Source organism: Thermobia domestica, chromosome 1, assembly GCF_964235325.1.
Source record: "Thermobia domestica chromosome 1, izTheDome1.hap1.1, whole genome shotgun sequence".
NCBI lineage: Eukaryota > Metazoa > Arthropoda > Insecta > Zygentoma > Lepismatidae > Thermobia > Thermobia domestica.
Window position 1 is genome coordinate 30,206,742 of NC_137454.1, and position 21,310 is coordinate 30,228,051.

At 37.2% G+C, this 21,310-nt stretch overlaps 1 protein-coding gene across 2 annotated transcripts in view; it reads right to left on the bottom strand.

Annotated features, from left to right (window-relative positions):
* Obsc (Obscurin) overlaps positions 1-17,231 on the bottom strand; it is a 633,182-nt gene extending 615,951 nt beyond the window's left edge. For both annotated transcript variants that reach the window (XM_081756092.1, XM_081756083.1), the window contains exon 1: positions 17,156-17,231. The gene's annotated coding sequence lies outside the window, so the exon portion shown is untranslated. The remainder of the gene's footprint in view (positions 1-17,155) is intronic.
* Positions 17,232-21,310: the final 4,079 nt, after the last annotated feature.

The window sequence follows — 21,310 nt, forward strand, 5'->3', positions numbered from 1 at the left end:
ATATTTTGTCTACATGGATTGAGTTACAGTTCGTAACGTTACCGATTATTACAAATCATTTTGCACTTACAGAAGGTCGTACAACTAACAATTTTTTTAGGCATTTGCATCGTTTTGTAGAACAGCTCTTGCAAGTACATGTTCGAATGACATCTTCTGGTAGTTCATTAATGCTAGTATCCGGTGTGAGCGATGAATCATCTGCATTGTATGTCCATCCAAAATCCGTTGGATCTAATGGTTCTTCTGCGCCTAACACTGTAGAATACGAATATACAATGTAAAAGGATCTTTTCAGGTGACCCTGTAATGACGAACTGGTGCAAGGTAATTCCTGTAAGCTATGAAGACTACTTTGATTCATAATTTCAAATCGGAGAGTGTAAAATGTCTTAGACCTTGAGACTGATTTTACAACCCTGACCAAATATTCTTCAGCAAGTTCCAAGCACTCAGCACTTGGAGGAAGGCTTCGTCCAAATTTGCACATATACTTTTCCGGTTCTGCCTTAAGAGCGGATATTTTGTTACCTATCTTACTGGTAACATCAGACCCTGTAAGAAAGTGTGCTGCAAGAAGGGCATCTGTTGCTGCAAATATTTCGTTGACAAGTGTGTGAATTGGTATAATATCGGATCTCGATTTTCGCATCCATAATTCTGAAAGTCCATTTTCATGTAGGATCTTGTAAAAATGAATCAGTAAAACAAACACATCTGTGTCATTTGAGAGCACTGCAACGCGTTGCATCCCATGCTTAACCGCATGGAAAACGTGAGGGATAATGCGTATGCCAGCCTCCTCAACAGCTACTTTGAGAGTTCCTGATATTTCCGTGAATCTCTTATCTTTGATTAATACAGCTGGAGTAGGACCACCGTCAAGCAAGACGCCACTGAGAATAGTGTCCCAATCTCGATTTATTGTAACTGTCTTCAAAAATTCAGCCAGAGCAGCCTGAATCAAAACTTTGTTCTCAGATGATGCCCAAAATCTGTCCATCTGTACAGGAAGTGTTGTGGTAGTGCGTATTGATGTCAATGGTAGTGGCTGTACAGAAGATCTTCTTTCCCTCTCAGCACTTTTGATTGATGTTGGAAGATAGCTATCAAACACATAGTCGACACGGCTGAATTTGCAGGCATTATTTACAATGGTGTCAAGTGATGTGAACAAGTCTTTAAATGTAACATTTCCTTTAACTTTCAGTCTTCGAAATTGGTTCATTACATAACTACAACACAGGTTTCGAGAGTATCATTTTTCTGGAAATTTATGGCCGTGGTATCTAATCTTTTTATCAAAATATTCATAAGCTGAGACTTTGAGAGTTTCGTAGTGGCGCCGTTCTCATCTAGTAAGGGTGAAGGTGAAATATCATAACTAAGAATTTCTGCCATCGACAATCCTCTCTCCTTGGCAATTTCTACTTTTCTTTGAACCAGTAATTGATCCTTAATAACGCTTCTCACAGTTTTCTTTTTCATCTACATGCTAGGTTGTGTTATATTTCGAAATGTAGGAAGATTTTGTCTGTGAATGGGTGCCATCAGTGATTTCGAGCGAGATATAAACCTTTTCTGTCGGAATGTGGCAAAAGCTTCTTCGGCAGTCATCAAAAATTGTAAAAGTTTCTTAGCACTCGATTCCGGCACACTCATTGGTTAGAAGGTTGTGAAGCTTCAGTTCGCCATTCACAATATATGATTTTTTTCTGCTCTCAATGTACTGGAACGTGTTTTGGATGCTTTCTTCCATTTTATTTCTGAGCCTTCCCATTAATTCATGATGCATTTTTAACTCATAATCACACGGTATAACATTAAGAACTGACTGAAATGTTTTTCGTATGAGCAGTACTTCATGGTAAGCAAGCTCCCATTCTACAATATATTCCTTCCTTTTTGTTTGGCCAATAATCCCTCCAGCTGATTTTTGAGAACGATTTATTGTCTGTTCGAGAGCCATGTCAATACCCACAGCGTTAAATTTTCCACTTGTCCTTCGTACAAAAAAAAAATGTCCTTGTTTGAACTTGTTATATATTTCAGGATGGCGTGTTTCAAGATTCAGCATTTGCTCAAAGAATAGTGAACCCCATCTCAAATAGTTTATTCTGTCAATTACCTGAAAAACTGGAAGGATATCTTTTAGTGTTTGAAGATAGAGACTCCAATTACCTTCTCTGTCAGCTCTTATGAGGTTCTTTAAAACACTTATTAAATGTAAGAACCCCTCAAGGAATTGACATTGCTCAGACATCCTCATCTGCTCTTCAGTGAAAACATTTGAGGCTTCCAAAACTTCCTGTGATGCTGCAATCAGCTCTTTAAACTTTGCTTGCGCATCTTCTGTTGTTGAGTGATTCATAGCAGTAAGAACTTCTGCAACTCTTGTAGATAACTGATAATCATCGGCAGAAGTATGCAAAACTGCTTTCCACTTTAATCTCTCCACAATTTCTGCTAACATTAACATTCCTTTGAGTGACCTTACATAATTACTCCCTTGAAGGACACTTTCAGCAACTTTAACACCAAACACGTGATTTTCGATTAGAACATTTTCTAATCAACTCCCATTTATGTACTTACTAATACAAGAAAGTAAAATTTTGGTCATATGGAAAGATCCCAAGAGCAGCACTAGGTTTGGAAATTCATTTGAAACTAACTGAATTTCTGCTGCAATATGAAAAACGCCTTCATCACATGAAATTGGCAGAGCTGGTTGATCGAGAACTGAAAGCAAGCTTTGAAAGTTTTTCATACATGAATATACAGTATGATAAGATGTTACTGGATAAGGCAAAATAGGGAGAAAACCAACTTGTTGTAGTGGAACATCAACTTCTGAAATAACAGCATGAATTCCAGACCATATCAATGTTTTTTTGTTTGTCAATCCTTCAACAGCTTGCAATATACTTATCACTACCTCTTCTTTCTTGACCTCATCACACGGCAAAGTGTAAGCATCTTCAATGATTTTAAGATCCTGTGGAATGTTCAGCGGTGTTGATGGTTTCTGGTAATCTCTAATTTGTTGACATGGTAAAAGGACACCAGTTCGTTTTCTGAGTTTGTTAAGAGCTACTTCAGATAGTGGTGGCTTACTAGGATTTACACTTGGAGTTTTCTGAAATAATACCATAACAGTATAATGCGTACCCTGTAGACCGGAAAGGCTTGCCTCTTCGTGGTCAAAGTTATCCATAGCACCTACAGTAAAGTTACTACTGACAAAATGACTTGGAAGTGCAAGGTTCTAAGAGCATGCCATCATAGTGTATTGTGCAAGATTATGACGAGATTCCATAACTTCATTATAACTGACTGATAACCCAGCTTTATTGAATAATGTTATCAGCTGTTGGCTCTTACAGTTTTCATGAATTGAATGGCCAGTCACTAAATGCAAAGGGGTTTTCCTTTTTCCCTTATGAACATTATAAAACATTATCTGGAAAAGGACTTTAACTCGATTTGTTATAGGAGTTTCTCTTCTATCGTTGTTGTCTTCAATTTCACTGCATTCTGCTTCTTCTTCGTCTGAGTTCATAAATGCTTGACTTTTATCATTGATGTGAGAAAACAGTGTCAATTTATCCACGTTGAATACATGAGAGAAAAAGTCAATTAGCGGTTGGGGAATAGGTGTTGTCTTCCATGATTTTTCTAGTTGATTCGCATCTTCAAATTCATTGTCTAGGTTGAAGTCTGTTTCCAGAAGTGATTTTCTAATTAGCTTTCCAGCCTCTCCAACAGAAGAAACAGAACGTAGTTTGTCAGCTATTTCATCAATAGTGAGGTTTGATGAATAAACAAGTTGGAACTGGTTTCTTTGTAGTGGTTGGCAAAATTGAATAGAATCACCAAATATATTTTTCATGTATAATTTGACCTCTTTGTTAGTAACTAAATTCTCTCCAGCCTGCTTGTTAACATAATCAGGAATCTCAGAAAGGGTTAGGCCATAGCCATTAGTTAGAATGTTCTGAAAAAGTAGTCGACTATCCTCCATTAATTGACTTTTTGTTTTTTGGTATATATTCTTAAGGCAGAACCGGAAAAGTATATGTGCAAATTTGGACGAAGTCTTCCTCCAAGTGCTGAGTGCTTGGAACTTGCTGAAGAATATTTGGTCAGGGTTGTAAAATCAGGCTCAAGGTCTAAGACATTTTACACTCTCCGATTTGAAATTATGAATCAAAGTAGTCTTCATAGCTTACAGGAATTACCTTGCACCAGTTCGTCATTACAGGGTCACCTGAAAAGATCCTTTTACATTGTATATTCGTATTCTACAGTGTTAGGCGCAGAAGAACCATTAGATCCAACGGATTTTGGATGGACATACAATGCAGATGATTCATCGCTCACACCGGATACTAGCATTAATGAACTACCAGAAGATGTTATTCGAACATGTACTTGCAAGAGCTGTTCTACAAGACGATGCAAATGCCTAAAAAAAATGTTAGTTGTACGACCTTCTGTAAGTGCAAAATGATTTGTAATAATCGGTAACGTTACGAACTGTAACTCAATCCATGTAGACAAAATATGCAACGAACTTATTAATAACATTTAATTAGTTGCCCTCAACAACAAGACCAATCAAAATATTTCATCACAGGATTGTAAGAAAACCAAAACCAAGTAATTTCATAAAGCTTTGTTATATTATAAATATGGTGCTTTTATTATTATTTGTATTAGTGTATTAAATTTACATCACTTTTAATTATATTGCTTTTTTCTACTGAAATTGTTGAATTATTATTTTAGCAACCACGATTTATTATTATTATTATTATTATTATTATTATTATTATTATTATTATTATTATTATTATTATTATTATTATTAACCATTTGCACTTTTACCTAGAAATCTCACTGTAAGATCTTAGAGTAATTTATCAGCATTAAAACTTGTGCAGAAAAATCATGGATAGTTTTGCTTTAGCGCTTAACCTTTCTTAACTTAATCTGAAGCCAAACACCTTGAGCTACTAAAATTTCAATAACTCCGTCAAATTGAAAGATAGAGAAAAGATATTGGTACCGCTGGAAAGCTCTCATTATGCTCTATCTCGTTTATTTAAGGTATGGTTATGGTATCTCTTATAGTTTCGTAGTTATCTTCGAATAAATGATAATATTGTACGAAAAAAATCGAAATTTCGAAAAACCTGCCGCCATATTTAAAAATGGCGGCACTATGTTTCGACGTTACGAATGTTTCTTGATTACAGTGTTCATTATCTTGAATTCGGTGCAAGAATGAAGTTTCTAGCTTCATTTAATGATGAGATATTCGTGTTTTAGGTAAATATGGCATTTTCGCATGGCCGCCATATTGAATTTCTAATTTGCCAACTTATGCCCGGGTTGCCAGATGATCACCCAAGATTTTTTCCATCACTGAGACGTGTCTTACTTGGATCTGAAGAGAAACTTAGTCCACCTCAAAATTCCTACGGGTCTTATGGACAGGGTCTGTATTATTAGTTAGTTATCACAGTTTTGATATGAAAACTAGTCTTGTCTTTGTAACAAACAAGTTCCTTATCATTAAAGGTGGAAGCAAGTTAAAAAAAAAAACAGATGTATCTGTAGAGGGAAAATCAAGAAATAAAGATAAAAGAGCTAGTTGCATTGGAATTGCAAACTGATATATTGAGATTGAAGCTCAGTATTGAATTCTACAGGGTGGCCCAAAAGAATATGTACACCCCTGCATTGATCAAGTATAACATTCTAGTTTATATTTTTATTTGCTTTAGCTCTTCCATGCTTAAGATGTAAGTAAAAACACATTAAGAACAAATAATAAAGAAACTAAGTCTACCTGATGAATAACAATAAAAACAAATTATATGAAATGCAATAAGCTGATCAGTGCGGTACTGTATACCTACTTTTGGGCAACCCTGTATAAAAAGATTACCATTTTTTCCCTGCAGGTTTGTTTGTTCCATAAATCTCCCATTCTTACTTGATCATTTGCCACAAACAGCATGAAAATCGGACCTCAGTTAGAAATTTTAGACCCAAATGAAATCCGTGAGTTTTTTTTTTTTTAAAAAATCACTCTGTATCACTCATGCCCTGAGTAGCATGAAGTCTTGCGTCTCTCTTAGCATTAAGGCTATATGAGATGTAGGCCTACTGATTAAAGTGAAATTCGAACCACCGTAATGTATTCAATGCTCTCTCTCACTGGAAATCTGTCCGTTTAATGTCCCACGATTATGCCCTTTAGGCTAAGGGAGACGGATGATTAATGCAAGTAAATGATAATGGAAGAATTGGTGAAATGCGAATGTGGGAGAAAACGGGAGAAAATCCACGGATACGACGTTGTCCACTACAAACTGACTTTGCGGGGAATCGAACCAAGGACCCCACGCACCAGAGGTAAGCTCTCCATCAATGAATCACTGTGCCCCTCTTGCACTAGAGATTGAACTCGGAACCTCATCATCAAGTACGAGCGTCCTAGAAAGGATTGTCCTGAGTGACATTAGAATCCATGATAGTCTTGGGATCACAGCCTAAGTTAGACAAATCAGCGATGTCAGTCGGCAAAACTTATCTTCTCGGGTAAAAGAAACACAACACGTAAAGCGGTTGTAAACACGAACCTTCTAAATTTAAAGCATCACACAACTACAATGTATCACAGAGACCGAAACTCTATAGGTACTTCTTCCTGAATGTTAGATGGCACGTCTGCAGAACAATTTTTTTTTCTGTCTTGAGTTTTACCAAATGTAGCTGCTCTGTATGAGTGTTGCCAACTCTGTCGTCATCAGCGTAGTAATCCCTCCCACACATACAAATCGTCCAAGGTCTGACAGGTGCCGACAAGGCCCCCCATCTACTTAGATCTTTTGGGAGGAACAAATAAATAAAAAGCCAAGCCAGCAGAGCGACGTAGTTCTGCCGCTCTACATGAAACGTACATTTATACTCTATTTCATGCTGAGCGAATGGAAAGTTAAACAAATCAAGCACTAAGTGTATAGGTCATAATGCACTTCTTGGTTTTGAAATATTAAAAGAAAACATTAAAAAAAGAAAGACTTCGTTCTTCGTAATTCATTGCGTTAAAACTAAGAAAACTCATTTTAGCCCGGCAGTCCAGTTGCTGCTTGTAATTTCCCATCCAATGCTTGTAATTTGTACTTTCGCAAAGCCATAATCAGTGGCGGCTCTAGAGTTACATAACACAGAAGTCACATCAGCAATGGCGGTTGGGTTTTTATTCCTCTCCCCGAATCGCAAATCATCCCTTGGCTTTGGGGCCTCTATTGATGTTTTACTTTGAAAACATTTTTCAAATTCTGATATTAGTTGATGAAAAAATTTGCCATTGTATAATCATATATCCAATATATATATATCTTACATACAGAATTATTTAGCTTAACTTTACGTACTTTACTCAGCACAAAGAATTCCGAGAAGTGAAAACAATTGATGTTGCTAACAGTACTCAACTATTCTTTTAAAAAATTGAATTTCGTCAGGCAATTCTAAAAAATGAAACGAAATTTCTAGTTTTATATCCAATGGTACTTCCCTCTAGGCTAAAGGAGACGGATAATTTAATGAAATTGAATTATGAAATAGTTGGTGGAATGAGAATGTGGGAGAAATAGGGAGAACCAGGAGAAAAGCCACAAACACGATGGGTTGAAGCTTAGGCTGATTCACAATTGACCGTGTTTGTAAACTCAGACAGTCTACATCGGTAATGGGGACCGGTCACGCCTCTGCCTCTGATATAACTAGGGTAGTTAGGAGGCTCAGGAATGAGCAGACTGACATCCCTACTGGGGGATAAGGCTTCGACTGACTCCCTATTTGGGTTCCCGAGACTAATTCGTGCTGTTGGGTCCACGAGGGTACATGCGACCTCATAATGATCTCAAGCGGTACGTAGCTTTTGTGCTTGTGAGTTATCGTCCCCTCCTCTCCCGGAAGGTTGAAGCTTAGGCGATTGACGATGTCTATGAACTCAGGCGGTCTACATCGGACATTGGGTCCGGGCAATGTGGTACCTCTGATGTAACTAGGGGTAGTTGGAAGGCTCAGAAATGAGAGACACGACATCCCTATCAGGGAATGAGGTTTTGGCTGGCTCCCAAATGGGCGATTGACTAGTGCCATTGGATCCGGAAGAGTACATGCAACCTTATTATGGTCTTATAAGGCAGGTAGCTTTGGGGCTTATAAGCTGACGCCCCCACCAGGCCAAGGTGACCAGACGTCCCGTTTTAGCCGGGACAGTCCCTTATTTTCAACCGTTGTCCCGTTTTTTTCTGATTCTCAAACGGGACGCTTAAATGTCCCGTTTTTAAGCAAACATGATTCAGGTGTCCCGTAATTATTATTCAAAATATAAATGGTCATTGTTAATTCTACACTCTTCCGTACTAACACTCATTGGGAAGGTTCAGCCGTGCCTAGAACTTCTGAATATTCAAATGAGAATTGAGTGTTCTGTGGTTCAAGTGGGAATCGAGTGGTAATTCTGAGTGTTGAAGTAGTTAAAGTATTTTTGGGTAGTACTTAAGTTAGAAACGCCGTGTTATCATTCTTACTTGTGTATTTTGTAAATTGAAAACAGTGCTGAGTCCCAAAACGCAATGTGGAAGTCACCCCTCCCCCGGTCGCCGATTCGTATGCGTCCCGTTTTTAAAAGTAGAAGTTCTGGTCATCTTGCACCAGGCTGACCCAGCAACTTTTCTCTTGCCAGTGGTTCCAGAGTAAGGCGACAAAACTGTTTTGTCTCCATAAAGTTCCTGATTGTAGGACACAGGAAATAGTTGCGCAATATTGTTTTGTCGACGGTGTGCGGAAGGCCTTAGGAAGCTTAACCATATCAACAAACTCCATAACTATTTGTTGTTATTTCGCTTATACTGTTGTGGTAATAGCTTATTACGTCGTAGTTGTTATTGTTTATTAGCCAATGCCACCACGTGTTAATGCAAGAAAATACATTTGGTTTCTCCTTCTATGTCATTCATATAGTTCGTCTAGACTCAAAGCCTCGCATGAAATTCGGACATCTTGCATGGAATCTTACCTTAGTAAACCGCAGTGGCGTATTTATGATTTTGTTTCGGGGAGGGGATTGCTAACTTTCGGGGGGGGGGCTTTGCCTGAAAATATGAAAATTCTGCAAGATATTTCATATACTTTACTATAGTAAGTAAGATTTCGGGGGAGCTTAAGCCCGGAAGCCCCCCTAAATGCGCCACTGGTAAACCGTATCAACCTGTTTTCTTCCCTTTTATGTCAAATATTTAAAAAATAAATAAAATAAAATAAAATAAAATAAAATAAAATAAAAAAAACGCTGAAACATTGGTTTAATTACTAAAAAAACTCTAAATACCAAATTTCACTTTTATATTATGATAAAAAGGCCTTGTGTCCATCTTAAATACAAACCAAATACAACTTTCTTACAAGGCTGTCTATAATCTATATTATAAATTAACTAGAAATTACAGTTTCGGAAGTATATCACTTCCTTCTTCAGACTACTACTCCAACTGAAATCATAAATAGCATTACAACAAATGATGTTGAGATAACAAATGATGTAATGTTCTTTATGATTTCAGTTGGAGTCTGAAGAAGGGAGTGATATACTTCCGAAACTGTAATTTCTACTTAATTTCTAATAAAGATTATAGATAGCCTTGTAAGAAAGTTGTATTTAGTTTGAATTTCATTTTTCTAAAATAATGGATTTTGAGATACGGGCTCTTAGTGAACAACCCACAGTGCCGGATCTGGAAGGTAACAACTGAAGGCGGGGGGGGGGGAGAAGTCAGAACCCAGGCCATGATAGGTACTCCTGCCCGATGGACATTATGGCTAGGTTGAACGTTGACATTGTGGACCTCAAGTATTGTTTTACAATAGAAAAACTGCAGCTGAAACTACACATGATGTTTGAAAAAAATTGCAAAAAGGAATGAAAGGCAATGCATACTATAAATATTCATATATATATATATATATATATATATATATATATATATATATATATATATATATATATATATATATATATATATATATATATATATATATATATATATATATATATATATATAATAGCTTCAATGATTTTTGTCACTCAAAAAACTGGGAGGGGCCCATGTCCCCCAGCCCCAGGCTAGACCCGCCGCTGACAACCCAACCCCTTTTTTTCCTCTAATTCAAATATGAAAACATGTGAGTAATTATTTTAAATGAGAAGCCCAACTACCAAATTTTATTGCTGTAATCTTAAGTAGCGATGCGCACGAGACGAGTCGAGACAGGATTTTCCTGACAAAATTCGAGACGAAACACGGCTCTTCGAAAAGAAAAATACGTATATATTTTTCGAGTCGAAACATCACTTTTACAGCACATTTTCGAGTCGAAACAGCCATAAATCTTGTCTCGTGCGCATCCCTAATCTTAAGAGATTCCGAGATATGGACATTTTATTATAATAATTACAATCCCACTTTACTACTCCTTCCTCTTACTTCATATCGAATTTCCAAAACTCTTTCGTTAGCGGTATTTTACGTCATAAATCCTACGCACTGTCAAAACTTCAAGGGCCTTATGCACAGTCGTTTTGAAGCGCGATTAGTGCCATACTAAAGAGTCCGACTAACATAAGTCTCCTGCAGTAGTCAATGGTTTAGTATCGTTTAGTTTAATCATACGTCGAAACGACTCTGCATAAGGCGGCAGGCAATCTTCGAACTTAAGCAATTTGGCTTCGGCGTTGATCAATCAATCACTCACTTAGGCAGTCGGAGTTTCTTTGTTTATATTTGTGTTTTATTATTATTGATAATATTGACTATCTGTCATTTCAAAGTTCACTTTTGTTTGCCAAGTTTGTCCTGTTCGCAACGTTCTTCCATTTATGTACAGGGCGCGCACAGAAAAGGAAGGTACGAGATACATTGTATCTCCCTAATTTTTTTTATGAAGAAGTGCTATAGGCCTAGTCCCAAAATATTGTTTTATATTAATTTATTTATACATGTGTTCATTATTCTTAACAATAAAAAGCATAAACATTCGAATTTACGCTCTAAATGTATGTATATTACCATCATTAATTATAGGGTTGCATACAAGGGAACATGAGACAATTTTCGCGAAATGAGACGACCAGACAGAACCCTTCCAATAAAAAACAGATTTACTTTCCGAGACGAGACAGCATTTACACGACACGAGCGTTATGCAGAGTCGTTCTCACGCGTGATTAGTGACATACTAAAGAGTTCGACTAACATATGTTTCCTGCAGTAGTCAGGCTTTTAGTATGACGCTAATCAAACGTCAAAACGACTCTGCATAAGGCCCCACATTTTTTAAACGACACAACTCCAACACTTATCTCATAGGGGGGTACAGTGTCTCAATGGTAGAGCTCTTACATCTGGCGAGTGGGGACCCTAGTTCGATCCTTGGCCAGGTAAGCTTGTGGTGGACGACATCGTGTCCCTGGGTTTTCTCGGGGCACTCCCGTTTCCTCCCACTTTCTCATTCCAACAATTATTCCATCATCGACTCCCTTAGCCTAAATGGCATAATCGTGAGACGTTAAACTGAAATATTTTGTTTCATTTTCTTGCCTCGTAGACAACCCAAACGCCTTACTGGTCTCCGGATTCAACCATGCCTCCTCCCCTCTCCTCGGCCCTGTCCGCTACACAATAAAACTACACCGTAAAATACATTTAAAATATTTAAGAGTAGAATTTGTTCATAAATATTACAGAAAAGAATGTTTTGATCACAATATTAAAATATTAAAGGCCTTTAGCAGAGTCGTTTTGACATATGATTAGCGTCGTACTAAAAGCCTGACTATTGCAGGAAATATATGTTAGTCGAACTCTTTAGTATGGCACTAATTACGCGTCAGAACGACTCTGCATAAGGACTACATGTCTACGGGTCTTATGAATAAAGTGGAGCAAGGTGAGCATGCTCCAGTATTTGTGGAGTTTACTCCTTTTGGTATGAATAAAGAGGAGCAAAGAGAGCATGCTCAGGGAGAGGTTACTCAGTGCTAGAGCATGGTCTGAAAACTATCGAGCATGCTCACATTTCATATGAATAAAAAACGAGTTCGTGCTCGCACTTCGGAGTACTGTCTCCAAAAATCTGGAGTCACCTCATTAGCTGACTCAAGCCGTGCAGTGAAGGTGTGTTGTGAAAATGGCTGCATTCATGAATTTACAACGACGTAAAATATACAAGGAGCGCAGAAACACCTGGGAAGTGGACTATAAAACTCTGTATCGCTTTGATCAAGAAAACGTGAAGTGGTTTTCCTAGGTGTAACAAATGAAATTAGAGGCGGAGCACTTACTAACGAACAGAGAATGCGAATTTTTTTGAGATATTTGAGTGATCCAGGGTTTCAAAGTGGGGTAGGGGAGGATATAGGTGTGGATCAGAGTACGGTGTCCGTGACATTTGCAAATGTTCTAGACAAAATAATCGAAAAGGCTCCCCTGTGGATAAAGTTCCCAACAACTGTTGCTGAACAGCAGGCAGAAATGAATAAGTGGCGCCAAAAATACAATTTTCCCTTTGCCATCGGGGTCATCGATTGCACACATGTGGAAATTAAACGACCTCATGTACACGCGGAGGAGTACATAAATCGTAAAGGACGTTTCACCTTGAATGTTCAAGCCACTTGTAATTGTAACGAGGAATTCACGAGTGTTGATGCTTCCTGGCCAGGTTCGGTGCACGACTCCCGAATATGGATGAATTCAGCTGTTCGTGTGGTCATGACAGAAAACAGGTCAGGAGCCTTGCTTCTGGGCGATTCTGGATACGCCATTGCTCCTTGGCTTATGACTCCTTTCCAAAATCCAGCTACAGAAGGAGAAAGAGAATTCAACAACTGCTTCAAAGGAGAACGAGTTATAATAGAAAGATGCTTCTGTCAAGTCAAGTAGCGATTCCCTATACTGGAAAATAAAATTCGATTGGCGACCAACAAAGTGCCTTCGGCGATTCTAGCCTGTTTTGTCCTTCATAATGTGGCTAAATATCTTAAAGACGGCGAGTTTTACATTGTTGAGAGAGCGTTTGAAGACTATGACGACATGGAAGAGGATAACGAGGGCATCCCGCGCGTGAGACAACGTGGGCAACAAAGGAGAAATGAAATTGCCAGGATGATAGTTGGTCATTAAAATGTAAGAACTTTCATGAAAAGTACAGTTTATTTACAATAGTAGTTTGTCAAATACTTGATATAAAATATTCATGTTATACTACAGACCTAGTAATCCTTATAAATCTTATAGCATCTATGAGGTTTTATAGAAAAGTTCAACACAAATTTCTTGAAATAAATGTCTCTCTCTCTCTCTCTTTTTTTTTTTTTTTTTTTTTTTTTTGTTTCATTTATGTCCTGTTGACACTTAAAATAAATGACAACACACGCTATTCTTTTAAAAATAATATAGCAGAAATAAGTGCAGTTGCAGACTGCTTGCTTCGTCGTCCCAGCGCGGAGTGGAGCAACCTCTATGAGCATGCTCGGCTTCTGCAAGAGTAAGCTCTCAAAACTATTGATAGTTTTTATTCACACGAAATTTTTAGAGTTTGCTCACGAATAGAGCATGCTCACCTCAAGTGAGCAGAGTCTAGGCTCCATTTTATTCATACCACCCGTACATGCTCTTGTATTTGTGATTCAACAGTTGTCAAATCTCTTATACAAATTGTGAGTAAGTATCGTATAACCTGCTAGTCTCTCAAAAATATATCCCTCGCCTAGATTTCATTAGCGTCCCTGCGCTTCTGATTGTTCATAAAAATTCATCTGCAGTCTTACTGTAAATCATGTGACAAACCATTTACACATTTTAGCGACTGACGCACAACTCAAGGTTCAACTCAGAGTGTAATTACTTATACAAAGTATGCAATAACGTTATTAAATTTTAAACATCAAAACTAAAACTGGGGTTAACTTTACAATGCCAGCTCCAGCTGTTATCCTTACGCAAACACCAGAAATTACTCGATTAATTTTAACAAAATGCTTCCCTAATCCTAAACTAACCCTACCCTACTTATCCGTACTCTGCTCTACCCTACCCTACTCTACTATATCCTTTTAAAGCGGTCGTACTTATCGATGAGTAGCTGGAACGTGTTTTGTAAACTTTACCTGAAAACTGTTACTTGCTGAGTCTTGCCTAAAATTCTTCTTCTGTAACCCCAGTCGTAGGGTTTTAGGTGATTTTAGGTAGCCTTAAGGCTGTATTCCCTATTACACTGTGTTTGATATACTTAAGATCAGTTGAATATACTGTCTCAATAATCCAACTCTGCCTAAAATACTTACGGAAGAATGGCAGTGATATATAATAATAATAATAATAATAATAATAATAATAATAATAATAATAATAATAATAATAATAATAATAATAATATAGCAGTATAGCATATATATAGAAACTAAATTCTTTGCAAAAATTTATAAATAGAGTAGGACTTAAGTAAGGTTATAGAATATTTTTAAAGACTAATTTTATACGTTGTATAATATTAATAAAAGCTGATGATCGTGTATCTGAATACTTCGTGAAGTTAAGATAAATATATGTTGCGATTTAAATCATTTAGGTGGGTATAAGCTGTTTACCTGCGTGTTATATGCTTCGTTCCAATTCTGGTGCTCAACAAATGTTGCAGCGAATCAATTAACTCAGCGTTGCACCGAGGAAGAATTAAGCCCCTCCCACCACTTTCCGAACTTCTTAACTTGAAATTTATGCAAAAATTCAATAATCGTAAATACAGAATGAGCCAACATTTTATGTATACTATTTGAGTGTTTATATTGCATATAAAAATAATTAAGGGGGAATGTATGTAAATGATACTACAAATTGTTTGCTTCCTTTTGTTTGTTAAAGGTTAGCGTTCATTATTGGCACCGAGCCTATATTAACCTTCAGTTTAAGGGAAAAACCGAACCTACGAATGCGTTCAAAACTCACTTACCAAGAATTGATTCCGGGACCACTTGTACCAATGGCTCGTGCTCTATACGTAAACGAATGGGAAGGATATAAGCTTTCTTTTGTTTCATGTCTCCCAACATATAATAATAATAATAATAATAATAATAATAATAATAATAATAATAACCATCATAGTCAACCATTATAAATCCACTGCTGGATGAAGGCCCCTCCGAGTCTCTTCTACAACCATATACCTTCGGCAATTCTTTTCCAGGCTTTTTGAAACCATCACCTGTACCTGCACTACCTTATGGTGTTTCCAATCAATTATAACTTTTGTCCATTGTTCATTATTTCTTCCTATGTCTGGGCCATTGCCACTTCAGTGCTTTTATTTCCATGTTCTCATCATCTTTCTGATCCATGTGATTATTTTTCTATGTTTGCGGGTGATTCTTAATATACTTCATTATGTAGTCTGCAGATTGTGAATGTTGTTTATATTCCTGAGCGAGGATTGATAATTTAAAAGAATTATCATTAGTGCATGTACGAGTATATCTAAAAATGTTGCAAGATTACGTTATTCTGTCCCTTAACGGTCTCTTTTTGTATGCAGATGTGCGTATCACTTTCTGGTGAACTCTACAATGCCTGCTCCAGACGCTGACACGAGAAATTACACTCGATTAATTTTAGCGAAATGAGTCCGAACTTTCCAAACTCTAAGCTAACTCGACCCTATTCTACGCTACTTTACCCTACTGTCCATGCTCTTTTAAGCTGACCGTAATTATCGATGTGTAACTGAAGCATCTATTTAAAATGATCCCTTACTTTCAACAGGATGATACGTTACTGCATTTTCCTAAATATGAATAAGAACTGTACATTATTCACCTCAACTCAAGATCTGATACCAATAAGCCTTTGGAGTACTCTAAAGAATGCAATGTATGACATAAAAACCCTTCCGCTGTTCTACCTGCTAGCGCGCGCACCGTACCTTTGGCATACATGGGTCCCAGACTTACTTCCGGTGGGAGAGCTTTGAAATTTTAACGCATTACATGGTTCAGATTCCACCTTAAACTGTAGATCCACGTTTTATGTAGCCTCGAAGCTAAAAGGGACACTATATTCTAATACAACCAACCAACAATCTTATACAACGTACACTGAATGAGATGAGACTCAGATATGGTATGAATGTGCCGATATTACTTCTTCACTAGAAACAATACAATCACGTCGCTTTATTATAAGTTGTTGTCGTTCTGAACATGCTGATGATAATGATTTTGAACATTTATAATTACGGTAGTTCTTGATTTCGGAGAGAATCTTAAGAGATACCATATTCATCATCTACGTGCTACGCTTATATCTTTAAAATTTTGGGAAGAATTCTACAATCTTGAGGTGAGTGAATTTTCCCCTCCTAACATAAAACACTGGTTAAGGTCGACAAGTGTGAAATACTATATGAAACAGCACACAGTACGGGGGCGGATCCAGGACCTACTTCTGGGGGGGGGTGTCATACTGCTACTTTTAAGGGCTCCAAACTTTGGGATGGGTTATATATATATAATAAGAAAGTTCCCTTTCCTGGGGGAGCAATCGCCCCGATCTCCCCCCTGGATCCGCCCCTGACACAGTATCGTTACTAGGGTGACATTCCATATCTGTTTTGGGAAAAATTTTGCGTACAGCAAGACAACGCAAAAAAGAAAAAAAATGCAGAAACTCATTATAACTACTATTTTGATTTTCGCAATTTTTGAGTTCCGACAACGCAAACCGTTACAGAATATGTCCGCAGGATCGGAAGAAAGAAGGTTCAATGGATTTTTTTTTACATCAATTAAAATACCGTTTAATATATGAATATTTTCAACGTTATTTCTTACAGTGGAGTTTTGTACCACCTGAAATTCACTGGTAACACATAAAAATTATGTTTTTGAGTGCTAATAGACTTTGATACCCATAATAAAATTGCACAAGTTACTGAATAGAATCAAACTATATTTACATCATAAATTTATGGTTAAAAAAAAATGTAGCAGTAAGCTTTAAAAAATGCAACTTACCTGGTCGAAAAAACAATGAGTGTTCTTTCCACACTCCCTCGGTCGGAGTTAGAACCGAACACTGTTGTCTATCTTTGTTACGAGATATGTTCGTTCCTTGCTGCCTCATAAGAGGGCAGCACGAGTACTAAAGAAGTTGAGAATAATCTACGCTTCGCAGTATTGCCAATTTAGATTTATTCTTGGTATTCTTTCCTTTTTCCCTCTACTCAAGCAGTACGATAGTTTAGCAAGATAAAATTTACTTTAAGGCGTGTTCGGGAACACAGGCGCCGAAACCAACACCATTCCCAATGTTTTCTACCTAGGTAGGTACCGGTATATGAGATTTCATCCCTAGAGGTAATTCAAGGGTTTATTATTATTATTATTATTATTATTATTATTATTATTATTATTATTATTATTATTATTATTATTCCTCCGTGGTCACACTTACTTTTTGTGACACGGAAGTCGTACTGGGGTGCAATGGAACCCAGAAACTTTTTTTTGTGTCTTATTTAATTTTTTAAATACCTTTTCTGCAAATTTTATTGTTTTTATTATTCTGTGAAAGACGCAGCGTACCAGCCATAACAACAGGCAGTGTTGCCAATTGAATGTACATGGATGAGAAAGGTTTCAAAAAAACAACAGGAAAAAATCAGACGTATGACCACGGAGGGTTATTATTATTATTATTATTATTATTATTATTATTATTATTATTATTATTATTATTATTATTATTATTATTATTATTATTATTATAAATATTCTGCCTGTTGACAGATCTTGGGACTAATAGGAGATCCGTCCCTTAGGTTAGGATCTGGAAAAGTTTTTTCCACATTTCTCGATTTTCAGCTTTCCCCTTTAAATCTCAAAATTTTCTTTTATTTTTAGAATCATCGATAAGCTGTATTCTTCTTTCTATTCCGCGCTTTCCTTTCATCCTACTGGTTGTAAAACATTCTACATTTGTTACACTCTCTCAATTTTATTTTCTCGATCTTCTTGCAACACAACATTTCGAAGTTGTCAAAGTATTTCTTCTCAAACTTCCGTACCGATGTTGTCGTGCTTCTAATTTGCTTTTAAACTACCAGTGTCACAATCAAGCTCAGAGATTTATTTTGGGGGTGTCCGAAGTTTCTTTGGGGGGGGGGGGAGTTGGAGGTCCACCATAGCAGCCATTATGTTTAGGTAGTATTAAACTGGTAATATTCTAAACTTGATAAACTCAATCTATATTACAAGCAAAAATAATAAAACTAAATAGCTATATATATATACATGCTTTATATTTATATATACAGATGTAGTGTAAGATCAATTTTTAAAGCATATCAACCATTTCATCCTAGAGCAACCACAGTTTTCTTAAGAAATTATACAAATGTCAATCGAGTTACGAAGCTTGGAGAGGTCTGTACGCGGTGGCCCACCCCCGTGGTGCGCCCCTGGTCAGTATGTACCCCACGTGAAGGAGTTTGGTTTATCTCAGTCTACACAATTAAAAAGCTGAAGTTTGATATTATAATGGCTCAACAATGGAAGTTCCGTTGTCGCCATCTGCGCAACAGCAATTCTCCGATTTTCTTCCTGTCCATCACTCTCCATGCAGAAAACTATTATTATATTCTTGAGTAGAGACTGGAGGCAGCCGTACAAATTTCAATTGCACGCCGCCTTCAGTCTCCTCTAAATAATGCGTTTCGTCCCGCTCCTCCATACCCCATTAAAAAACTCCATACCCCATTACCATGACAGCCGATTTGTATCACACTTCCAAACTATGACGCACAAGTGTTGGAAATCTGACAGATGGTTATGTCCGACCGTCTGGCTGGCTGTCAAGACAGGTATCAGAGAAAAAAAAATGTTAAAGGGAGATTGAGAAGCGGTTTCTTGGTATTCATTCTGAGCCCCAAGGAAATATACCAACTCAATTTTATAATGGCAATTCTATTAGATAATTTATGGTTATACCCATCGTTGTAAGGTTAAAATATACGTATGGACAGATTAATGAAGAGAAATCTTTGTATTGCAAAAATGCCAATTGGTCTAGTATTAATATAACCACTCTTCCTATAGATCGGTAACAGAATAATGTGCAACTTGAGAGCATCTTCTGTACATATGACAAAGTATTGGGACCCTAAAAGCAAAAGGGTAATCTGAAGCCTTACTTCAAGACAATATTCCTTAACCCTGGGAGTCCCAAACGGGTCCATTGGACCCAAATGACTTTTCGTTTATTAATTACAGAGTAAGTTTTCGTGAGTGGTCACTAATATTCCGTGACTCTTTCTTTATGGTGCTCCTCTCCCATGTTATGTCTGAAATACTTTGTTCCTTTAAGTCAGGTGGTATGTATAAAAATTATAGCATTGTGTACCAGGTGGGTCCAGTGGACCCATTGTATATTTTAAATAAGAATACTTTGGTTTTGATTTACATTGTGGATCATAGATAGCAGAATTAACGTCAGCATGTTCTTTATTCTATATTTTCAGTATTATGTTTAAAAATTCTTTACTTATAAAGGAATTTAATGCAGTTTTAGTAAGTTTTCCTAACAAATTATTTCTTTTGTACGTAATATCTACTGGTTTATAGTGTTTTCTCCCTGACACCACTTCTCAGGGGCATGTTATAAATTTATGCTTACAGTATATTCTAAACCAACCATTGAACGTTTCACTTTAGTCATTGGATTTAGTGTGTGAGGATAATAGCACCTGGCGGACTTTCCGATAATGACATACGCCAATGTCTGTTGGCAGAAGAGGAGGATTTTTCTGGTGATTCGACAGATGATGGAGAAGTGAACTGTGGATTATTAGAGTTATCTGGAAGTGAGAGTTATTTTTCTGATGTTAGTGACAGCAACGTGCAAGATGAAGCAATTTTCCCCTCTAGAAGTGGCTTAGAACATTGGAATTAGTACCAGTCGCGGGCGTGCTGTTGCTGCCAATGTAACTACAAAAAACCATGATCCTACAGGGTATGCTAACAGCGAAGTTGATGATGCGAAATCTGCTTTTTGCCTATTGTTTCGTATGAACATTCTGGAAATAATTTGCAAGTGAACTAACAAGGAAGGTAGAATAAAATTTCCTCGTGACTGGAAACCTGTTAGTGTTGAATAACTTCAGAAATATACTGGCGTGCTAATACTTATTGGGGTATACAAATCAAAGAATGAAGGAACTAGGCAGCTCTGGAGTAAGGAAATGGATCGACCTATCTTTAATTCCATTATTAGAAGGAATCGTTTTCAACAAATCAATTCCGCTCTACGTTTTGATGATACAGAGCTCAGGCGCCAGAGAAGACCTGATGATAAACTATCTCCAACTCGTGCAGTGTTTGAAGACTGGGATAAAACTCCACAGGACGCTTATATTCCCGGAGGCAACATGACGATGGATGAACAGCTTATAACTTTTCGTGGACGTTGTCACTTTCGGCAATACATACCAAGTAAACCGGGTAATATGGAATAAAGTTCTGGGTTATTTGTGATAGCACCACAAGCTATGTGTGGAAGATGCAGATATATAGCGGAAAAAGTCCAGAACAGGGTAGAGAAGTCAATCAAGGGGAAAGAGTCGTTCTTCACCTGACAGAATAAATTGCTGGAAGTGGTAGAAAAATTATTGGGGATAACTTCTTTACAAGTCCTTCTCTTGTACGTAAATTGAAGAAACGAAAACTCACCTACGTCGGAACTATACGGAAGAGTCAGCCAGAACTTCCAACTTCATTTACCAAAACGGATAAAAGTAGGGCTGCAGGAACCAGTTTGTTTGGATTCCAACAGAATGACATGATAGTTTCGTATTGTCCAAAGAAATACAAAACTGTTATGTTACTCTTCTGAGTATAATGCATAACCAGCCTGAAGTTGACACTTCTACAGCAGAGAAAAAGCCAGAAGTAATCCTTTACTATAACAAAACAAAGTCTGGCGTGGACACTATGGACCAAATGACCCGCTGTTAAAGCATAAAGCGAATGACAAGAGATGGACTCTAGTAATATTCTTCAACATGATTGATATAAGCGCACTCAACGCTTATATTATATTCTTGTCACTACAGAAGAAAGACAAGAAGCAGAGATTGAAACGTCGTGACTTCCTGATTTCCCTCGGCAAAAAAA